Below are 10,512 nucleotides of genomic sequence, written 5' to 3'. Positions count from 1 at the left end.
GGGATGCAAAGGAGAAGAGAGGAAAGTTGAAGCAAAATGTCAAGAAGAAAACGAAACTAACTCTACTCAATATTTTGTAATAACCTATAAGGGAAAAGAATCTGAAAAAGAATAGACATATATATATGTATAACTGAATCACTTTGCTGCAACCTGAAACTAACACAACATTGTAAATCAACTATACTTCAATAAAAAAAAAGAAGACTTCTCTAAATAACAGATAAATATGTGTGTGAGATAACATGTATGCATTTATGCAAAACTATATACATTTCGTATTGTATATGAAAAATTATAAAAAGAGTGAAAAGCTATTTCAAACGCAAGCTCAAAACATGATAATATTAATGATAATATAAAATCTAATACTTATTGAACCTTCACTATCGACAGACGGTGCCCTAAGCAGGTATTGACTCATTAATCCTCACAATAACCCTACAATGGAGATATTAATATCTTTATTTTCTACAAGAGAGGAGTCCCACTTACTCCTCCATAACTTGAGAGCTGAACATTTGAAAAATTCAAATAAAATCAACCATCTCATTTGCTTCTTTAGTGATCTTGGTTTGTTTTCTTTAGTGTCTAGATCTAGAAGATGGAATTCAACAGGGTACCATCAATAAAGCTATAGCTGCCCAGCGAGCCAAGGTTGGTGTGAGTCACCGAAATCAAGCGCAACTGTCTTCATCATTAACTTCTTCCGTCATTCGTTCATTCGACAAGGAACCACTGAACAACTGCTGCACAGTGGTGGCCGTGACAGCCTCTGAGTGGTTGATAGCTTGGGGTGGCTAACAATTCACATTACCTGGTGCATTTTGACCTCTCGTCCTGAAACTGGGTGGGAAAATGATCTGGCTTTACTTTGACAACATCATCGGGCAAGATTCCCTTCCTGAGAAAAGGACAGCTTCCAGTGACATAGCAGTGCTACTTGATCCGAATTGCTCAGTAGAACTAAACAGTGAAAGTGAACGAAGCCACGAAAGCAGGCTTCACTTAGCATCCCACCACTGACACTTAGCAAACCATTTCTTCACTAGTGTTTTAGAGAGAAGTTAGGGGTCTCTAATTTCTTCTTCTATTTTCATATCTAATTTAAGCATCCTTTGTCCAGTCTTGATGAAGAGATGCCAAGCACCAGAGCATCAACAACAAAGTGCTTGATGCTCAAACACCACCCCTCCTCCCCTTCCATATGTACCCATTCTCTTCCAAAACTCCTTAGTAAGGTCAAGGTGTTAAAATAGTGACTGAGATTCAGATAAGGCTACAGAAAGTCACTACTCAATTTATTGAATAAGTAAACACCACTGAGAAAACCCAGAGCATTGGTCCCCTCCTCTGAATTTGGATCCTAAACGAGATCCTGAATCTGAAGATACACAAATGGGGAAAGTGCTTCAGTGTCTCACAGCTCCATCTGTCCGAGAGCCAAGACGTTCAATCACGCATGTTGTGTTTTTGCAGGCCCCTGGCTTTCCCTTCTCGTCCTTCCTTTGGCTGCCTCTCCCACCATTTCTGGCAGGGAACACTCTGGAGAGGCCTGGAAAAGTTTCCATGCAGTCACTCCCTTTGGTTAATTATTAGCAGCTCTGGTGAAATTTGTTGGTAGGGCTGTTGGAAACAACCATCTGAAAAGAGGTTTTTCGTTTAACCATAGAACTCATTCGATTGGAGATTTCCAAAATCCTGTCCTCCAAAATCTGAGATAACACTGACAAAGGTCAAACACTGAACTAAGAAATGGTGTCTAGTCCCTCTTCTAGGACTAATTAGCTGAGTGATCCTGGTCAAAGGAGGAAAGGTAACTCACAAGGTGACACATTAGAAACCCAGGCAGTGCTCGCTCATTTTAAACCCCATAACAATGTATCACCTACAGTGTTAACCTATTAGTATCTCTATTTTACAAGTTAGAGACTTCAACCCAAAGTCCCAAAACTTTGTATTAAACCATACAGCCCCATGCATTTAATTTACCCAGGTTTCAAGTTCTTCACCTAAGAAAGCAAGACAGTTGAAGTGGTTGCTCTCAATAAGGTCCTTCTAACTCTGTAAGCCCAGCAGGCAACAAAAAACTTCTCTCTTCTAATTTCCACATACCTTCTCCCCTCTCAACCTCAATTTCCCAGTAAACTTTGGGGGCGAATAAGCAAAATTGTATTCTGCGCATAAAGATGCCAAAACAGCCATTCACCCGGTAGTTGTCAACAGAACACAGCCCCTTTTTCTCCTGAAGCTATTGCTTCACCCTTGTTTACGTTGCTCAGTTCCGTCAGTTTAGAGCACATTAAAAAGCAGAACTGGGCTGGCTGGTTTACGTTGGTGGTGAACTTTGTGCCTCAACTGTATCGTAACCCCAGGGTTTACTCAACCCCACCTGGCAGCTCAGCTCTTTGAGATAAAGCAGGTTTTCTCTGAGGGAAACCAGTAGCAGTTTATCTTTTTGCTCTGCTGCTGGCAGACAGCTGGTTGGGCAGCTAAGAGACAGTCATCTGCCAGTGGAAGGTAATAAAACACACACACACACACACACACACACACCCCCAAACAGACAAAAAAAAAAAAACAAAAAAAACAAGAGGAACATGAAGGGAGTCTTCCATATCAGAAGAATTACAACCAATACTTTCTTTAAGTAGCCTCGTTTAGGACCAACGTTAAGTTCATCTTTTGGGAAACTATACTTTCTGTCTGTCTGTCTGCGTGTGGATGCCTGTGTGTGCTTTAGGATTATGTGGGTGTGTGCATGGGAGGGGGATGGGGAAATGTGAGTGAAAGGATAGGATCCTGGAAAAATAGCTAGTGAGAATCTAAAAGCCATTCCTATTTTCTGAAGTACTATAAGGTTTGGATCAATTTCTCATGCTTGAAATGGAAAATTTCATTCTGTTAATCTTTTCCAAAACCACGTGTAGTCATTCTCTTGGAGAAAGTTATACTGATAGCAACAAAGCAATAAAAAACATCTTATATAGGAAAACATACAATGCAAGACATGTGGAAGAGAGTAGTCTATGCATTGGTGATTTGGTGGTAATGCTAAGCAACAGATAACATTTGTGCACAACCAGCCGAAACCTCCATATTCAAGTTTGATACAGAAGAAGACAATGGGCTTTTCCACCTCCAGTCAATCCTAGTGTTATGAGCTGAATTGTCCCCTCCCAAAGATGTTGAAATCCTAACCCCCAGTACCTGTGAATGTAACCTTATTTGGAATCATGGGTCTATAGACGATCAAGTTAAGATGAGGTCATTAGGTTGAAATCAGGGTGAAGCATCCACAAGCCAAGGAAGACTATATATGGCCAGCAAATCCTCAGAAACTAGGAGGCAGGAATGGAACAGTTTCTCCCACACAGCCCTTAGAAGGAATCAACCCTGCTGACACCTTCACCTTGGACGTCTAGCCTCCAGGTCTGTTGGTTAAGCCAACCACTTTGTTATGGCAGCCCTAGCAAATAAACACACTTAGGTTTTCTCAAGGTCACCTCCTGCAACCACACATCTTTCCTCTAACTCCTTTATTCACACAGCCTCTCCAAAGGAGAGAGAAGAAATTTTGAGGAGAGCTGGGTTTTCCCTCCATCTTTCTCTCCTCCTTGAATAATCCAGTCTTTCCTAATTTCCAAAGAGGTGTTCATAAGAAACTTCCAACATAGCAATAAGTGGTTAATTCTACATAAGAGCCAAGTAGGGAGAAAAATAAAGAATAACTATTGATCTGGGAACTTTTCTCCCCCAAAGGCTTGCGCTAAGGACTCTTGTGCCTGGATGATCCAGCAGTAGTTGCAGAAGAGGACAGCAAAAACAGGATTTGCCTCTAAAAGGTCCTTCAGTTCAAATCTGATGTCATATACCCTAATTAGATTCAGATAGCCTGTTTGAGATACACACTGCTTTTAAGCAACTAATTTGAGTTATATATACATTTAGACAATTTGGTTTCCTTGTTTTGTTGCTGTTGTTTCTTCCTAGAGAGTAGTGGATGGATCCTGATACTTAGACTTAGGTTGGAGTTAGCTGTTGCCTAAAAAAACTAGCCAAAGGACTGGCATTTGGAAAATATATTTTAGAATTAATTTAGAAGGCGGGTGTGGATTCAAGCAGCTGAGAGGTGAACAGATGGCAGTGCATGCTAGGAGTTTCTGGCAAGGAGTCAGTCACTAGAAGGGGCGGTTGAATGAAACACTTTTGTATGCAGGTTGCAGGAGAAACAGGAAGGTGAGACTAGATTTGGCAGCTTCTAATGCAAAATTTATTAAAGGGGAATGAATTTGATTATAAGCAAATGACAATTTATTTTTCCTATCTCTGCTCAATTTCCTCAGAGAATTTTCCTGTAAGGGTTGAGCCTCTTAAATCACTATTCTAAGAGAGTACGAGGTACAAATATGACAATGGGGTTTCAACCTATCAATATCAATAAGCTTTGAAATGACAGCAGCAATCTAAGAAAAATATCCAAACACGGAGAAGATTTGTTCCTTTCTAACTATGAAAAATCACAGAAAAAAATGTCATATAGGATGACATTAATAAAAGGTAGGATCTTGACTAGTCAGTAAGAAAACCAGAGACCCTCAACTGTTCTAGAAAGAAGAAGTTGGCGCTTTTTGTGCCACCTAACACAAAAAGGTTTCTTCTGCCAGGTAACACGTGCAATTGAAAAGCAAGTTTTGCCATCTGGCTGGCCACTCCAAGTATACGTCTAACAGGGACACTTTAGAGGTAGGCACTGCTTTTGAAACCTAGACAGTTTCAAGCACTGTTCCTTGACCAGTATTTGACCACACTTCCTGACTCACTGTGATAGTTATGTCAATTTGGCTGGGGCGTGATGACCAAAAATGTGGTCAAACATTCTTTTGGATTTTCCTGTAAGGGTGTTTTCGAATGAGATGAACATTTTAAATGGTGGATTTTAAGTGAAACAGATTGCCCTTATAATGTTGGTGGGCCTCGTCTAATCAGTTGAAGGCATGACTAGAACAAAAGACTGACCTCCCCCGAGCAAGAGGAAATTCTGACATCAGATGGCCTTTGGACTTCATCTGCAACATTGGCTCTTCCTGGATCCCCAGGCTGCCAGCCCACTCTGCAGATTTTAGAGTTGTTAACCTCCATAATCATGTGAGCCAATTCCTTGAAATAAATCTCTTTCTACATGGACACACATCCTGTTGTTTCTGTTTTCTCTGAAGGACACTGACTAATACACTCACTTAGAGATTTGTCCCCAGAAGCTGTCTAATAAACCTTCTAGCAGATACCAAAGATAATTTAAATTCAGTCTGAATAATGCTTAAGGGTCAGCTGCAGCAGTCATTGGTGCAATGACACACACATTTCAAATAGGCAAGATGTTTTAGTGAGGCTTTAAAATAACATCTATTTTCAACGAAAGACAAATGTGTCTACTGATTTTCTCTGGGGTCATCATGTGGCTGCACCCAAGGAGAAAACTTCCTCAATGCCTATGCACTCCATATTTGTCATCCATCTCCACATCCCCAGCAGAATGCCTGCCATGTAGCAGCTAATCAATGAAGGGGTGGAATTGAATTTGGGGATGGTATATGCTGAGTAAGTGATCTCCACCCTACCCTTCTGATATTTACCAGCCACATTCCCAGAAACCAGGAAACTGCAACAGAAAAAAAATAATATTTAACATGTATTGAGCAATCACTGTATGCCAGACCTTGTTAATAATCAAATGCACCACTTCACTTTTTCTTCAACGTCACTTTATGAGGTAGGGACTTGCATTATCTCTACTTTACAAATAAAGAAACAGAGACACAGAAATTAAGTAATTTGCCAAGATCGCACACACAGACAGTCACACATCCAGTAAGATTCAAACCTAGGATTTGAACCCCAATGATGGATCTAGAATATCAGCAATCTCCAGAAGCTCCTAACCTCCTCTGTACCCTGAAACATTAGAGACTGGTGTGGAGGATTAAATTCATGCTAGTAAGAAGAAGTACAAGAGTCTTGATTCAGCATTTAGTGCAGGATCGGGCAATCCTTTGTTGTGAGGACTGTCCAGTGCACTGTCACATGTTCAGTGATGTCTTTGGCCTCTACTCACTGGATACCCCGTGTCTCAAGATGTGAGTCAAAATTGTCTTCAAACATTGCCAGACGTCCCCTTTGGGTGAGGAAGGATCACCCCAGTTGAGAATCATTGGCTTAATGTACTAGAATTCATCGTCCCCTAGTGACGCATTTTTATCTAAACCCAGTATAATTACAGTATCACTTCACACAGTTATTTACACAAGTTCCTCAAACACTGTTATTCAGCATTTCCCTGGAGACTGTGTATGCAGCTGCCTCTAAAGAAGAGATTTTTCTAAAAGTGGATAGAGCTAAAAGGGGAGGTGAAATAGTAAAATGCAAAAGAGTTCACAAGGTGAATTTCCATTCTGCTTAGTGACCCTCTTTGTCCTTAGGTTGGGACCAGGCTGCCTGGGGGCCTTCTATTTCCCTAGATGTCAAGCAACAATTGACTGGAGGGCCCTGACCCCTGGTGATGTCAGAATTTCTGCCACTGTTCCCAGAAACCCTTTGAGGCCTATGAAGAAAGGGCGGAAGCCACTATGTTGTCTGCCGGTATGTTTTTGCATGTTCTGTTCCCTCTGCCTGGAATTCCCCACCTCCACCTCATCCTTATCACTTGCAATCATAACTCCCAGGTCTATTTCCTTGGTAAAACATTACCATCAGAAATCATCATATTTGTTTATTGGCTTATCTGCTGAATGTCCACCTTCACCACTCCCCACCCGCTGCTAGAATGTAAGCTTCATGGAGCAGGGACCCATAACTATCTCTAATTCCTAGAAAAAAACAAGACCAATACATAACGGGTATTCCATACATGGATGTTGAATTAAGTAACTACCTCTAGAAGCTACCTTGTACTATTCAAACTTTTTGCATGTTTTTTTTTTATGAACTACAAACAGTTCATGAAATGATCTTTATGGGGTAACGAGGCACATGAGTAAAAGTAGAGTCACAGGATGTCATATTGTTGTATGATTGGGGGGCGTGCTTTAGGCATCCCAGTGACCTCAGAAAAGACTCGCAGATAAACCCTTGCCAATCTCCCAAGACCTTCTGATCCGAGTGTGGAACCCTAGTCCCTACATGACTCAGCCACCATTTGCTCCCACCCTTGTTGTCCCTTCGTGTGTGAAGAGTCTCAGGACTTGCCCCAACTGACTCTGTGCTCAACACTTCATTGCTTTGTCCTCTCTTCTTTCTCATTCATGAATTCTCTTGGGAAACAGAATATTTTATGTGGGATAAAGAGAAACACATATGTAATAGAAAAACAAAACTGTGAAAAGAAAAAAAAAACATTTTAAATCAAACTATGAAATGATTATAGGTTGATTCATCAGCGGGAAACACATGGAAACAATTATGCCAAAATTCAACAGTTATGAAACCTGAAACCCTCTTCAATATTTTGTTCAGAATTACGTATTTGGCCTTCAGGAATTCATATTAATTGTCTGTTCAGACACCAAGGAAAACATCTAATTGGTTGGTTGAAAGACTCAGAAACGATCTTCTGCTTTTTTCTGAATTAATATTGGAGAAACAAGAAACAGACCACCTGAAAGGAGGCTTAAGTTGATGCCCCTGCAGCTGGGAAAATTCCAAATCAAGCTTGTTTTATATCCAAGGGTTGGAATGAGGTTAATAGGGAAGTAGTGGTGGGGAGCAGTTTGCTATTCTGACCTTGGCCTTCTCAGCCTATTCTATGTATGGCTACCACTGTGCAGAAGCTCAGGTCACATCAGGCAGTCAGGGACTAAATGTTACCTCATAGTTTTCTTTCCAGTTTTGATTTCTAGTTTGCTATTCTTCTTCTGGTATGATGACCGTAATGATACCACATGGATGGAGTTGACCTAGTTAACCAGTGATTCTACAAACTATCCCCAAAGGCCACAATGTACCCATAATCAAAATCTTTTTGCATTAGTAGTACATCACCAGAACAACAAAATTTCAAATCTCTGTGAAACTTCCATGCAGGAAGGGTAAAGGAGTAATCGCCTTGTTCTGCAGTTTCGTGGTCAGGCAACTAATAATACTCGTTACATTCAGATACTCTCTCTGTGTCTCTCTCTCTCTCTCTCTCTCTCTGAGCAAATGAATTACTCTCATCTCTAAGGTCTTTGCATTCCTTTGCAATCATGAGCTCTTTGCACACAGGCTTTGGGTTCTCTGCTTCAATTCCTCCAACTGGATATAAAAGGACAAAGTACCAACTGTCAAGCCCATGTTTGTAAACTAGCCTATCTGAGAAAATAATAGAAGCTGTAAACTTAGACAAAACAGGATATATTTGGTAGCTCTGCTATGCCAAATATTGTTGATAGTACACTCTTAAATTTAAACATTTTTAGTCACCAAAAATCAAAGGTCTTACTAGTTAAGTGAAAATAAGAAAGGGCATTGTTAAATTTTGGTGTAATAAACACCATGGCACAGAAATGTTTCCCAGGGGTGAGCTTCAGAGGACCGACTAGGCAAAGAGATATAGAAACAAGTTTCTGCAAAGATGGAAAATGGAAAGGAAAGTGCTCAGGTGATGGGTGAAAACAAACACTAAGATTCTCTCCTCCACACAAAGTTAGAGAAAATTCTATGTGTGATATGAAGGCTTTAGGGAGCAAGGAGCGCCCTGCTGAAAGGTGCCTGCCCACCACACGGCCTGGTGGCTCCCAGAGTATCTAGAATAGAGCATGACATACTAAGGGCATCAGGAAGCTTTCAGTGAGAGCATCTGAGTGAAAGTTTCTCTGATTTAGAGGAGACAGTGTTCATGAAATCAGGAACATGTGCATATCTTAACATTCATTCAGCAAGTATTTATTGCGAGCCTGCCATGTTATAAGCGCTGTTCTAGGTTCTTGAGACTCAGTAGTGAACAAAACAAAGAAAAAAAAAATCTGCCCCCATGGAGCATATATACTAGCGGGAGGAAATGGACAACGAAAAGCAACGAATTAATAAAACATGTAGTAAGTTATACAGATGCCATAGAGGAAAATAGATGCCATGGAAAGAGATTGGGAAGGTTGGGGGATGTGGTATAATTTTAACTAGGGTGGGTAGGAAAGACCTTAAGGAGAAGTGATTCTGAGTCAAGATCTAATGGCAGTCAAGGCGTGAACCAAGTGGCTATCTGGGGGAAGAGGCTGATAAATGCAGCTGGCTTATTGCTGAACTAATCTCTGATTTAAGGCTGGGGGCTGTCATTTTGTTGACTAGTTGGACGTGCCCCCATCCTCCTCACCGAGTTATCTTCTACTCATCCCTCAGGGTTTAGCTTAATGCTGATTTCCCTGGGGAAGCATTTCTTACTTTTTTTCTTGTGCAGGTTAGAAATCCTTTCCTCCTGTGTCCCGACAGTATTCTACTTCCCCTATCAAAATACCTATTGCACTTCATGATACAACTTGTTGAATTGTTTTCTTTCCATGTTATGCTGAAAGGAGTGAAAAGACCTTCTGTCCTGCTCAGCGGTAAGTCCCAATACCCAGCACAGTGCTGAAGGGACAGCACTGCATTGGGAATCAGCCCACTTGGGTCCATACCCTGGCTCTGTCACTCACCTGATACGTGCCTTTGGGCAGGTTACCGAACCTGTCTAGGCCCCAGTTTCCTCATTCTTAAAATGAGAGAACAGATCTAGCAAGTGCCTGGCACATAGCAGATGCTTGATAAATGCATCTAACAACCCCCACATCTCCCAGGAAGACTTGAGATCCACAGGGAATGTGTCTTTCTACGATGGCACGTCAACAACAGTGTGTCCCAATGAGATGAGGATGAATGTTAGACTCAGGTGAACCTGAGTCAGTTGGAATACTGAGTTCAGTGTTCTGTAATTACATAAATGGGGATAAAAATCTCTCTTTCAAAAGTTTGTTGAGGATTTAAAGAGATAACGTACATGAGGGGCCTGACATGTAGTGGGGTACTCAGATGTTTATTCTGCCATTGGCGTTACCCACACTTTATTATTATCCTCCATTTCCACTACCTTTTATGACATTTTATAAACATCTCTTGTCATTTCACCTTTCCTTAGGTCCACATTCTGTCCTCCCCAGAAGATCGTAAATTTTTGTGGATAGGACTCTGAACTTTATTTCTCAGAGATTCTCATTATGCCTTCACAGGGCCATTCCCAGAGTAGACATTCAATATGTATGGAATGAATGATAAATAGGGGGAAGAGAGAGAGAAAGAGAGGAAGGGAGGGAAGGGGAGAGAGAGAGAGAGAGATCTTGTTAAGTCAAGGGTTATACGGAGAATAGAGACCTAGGAATGGTTCATGGAAATCAATGTAAATGATTCATGCAAATGAACTGACTGAAATATATTTAGGCCTCCCTTAGGGGGAAAAAATTCCATTTCCATCCCTAGGATAGATATTTATCTGTTCAGAATCTCTTA

Source organism: Eubalaena glacialis, chromosome 11 (assembly GCF_028564815.1).
Source record: "Eubalaena glacialis isolate mEubGla1 chromosome 11, mEubGla1.1.hap2.+ XY, whole genome shotgun sequence".
Taxonomy (NCBI): Eukaryota; Metazoa; Chordata; class Mammalia; order Artiodactyla; family Balaenidae; genus Eubalaena; species Eubalaena glacialis.
This window is presented reverse-complemented; position numbering follows the sequence as displayed.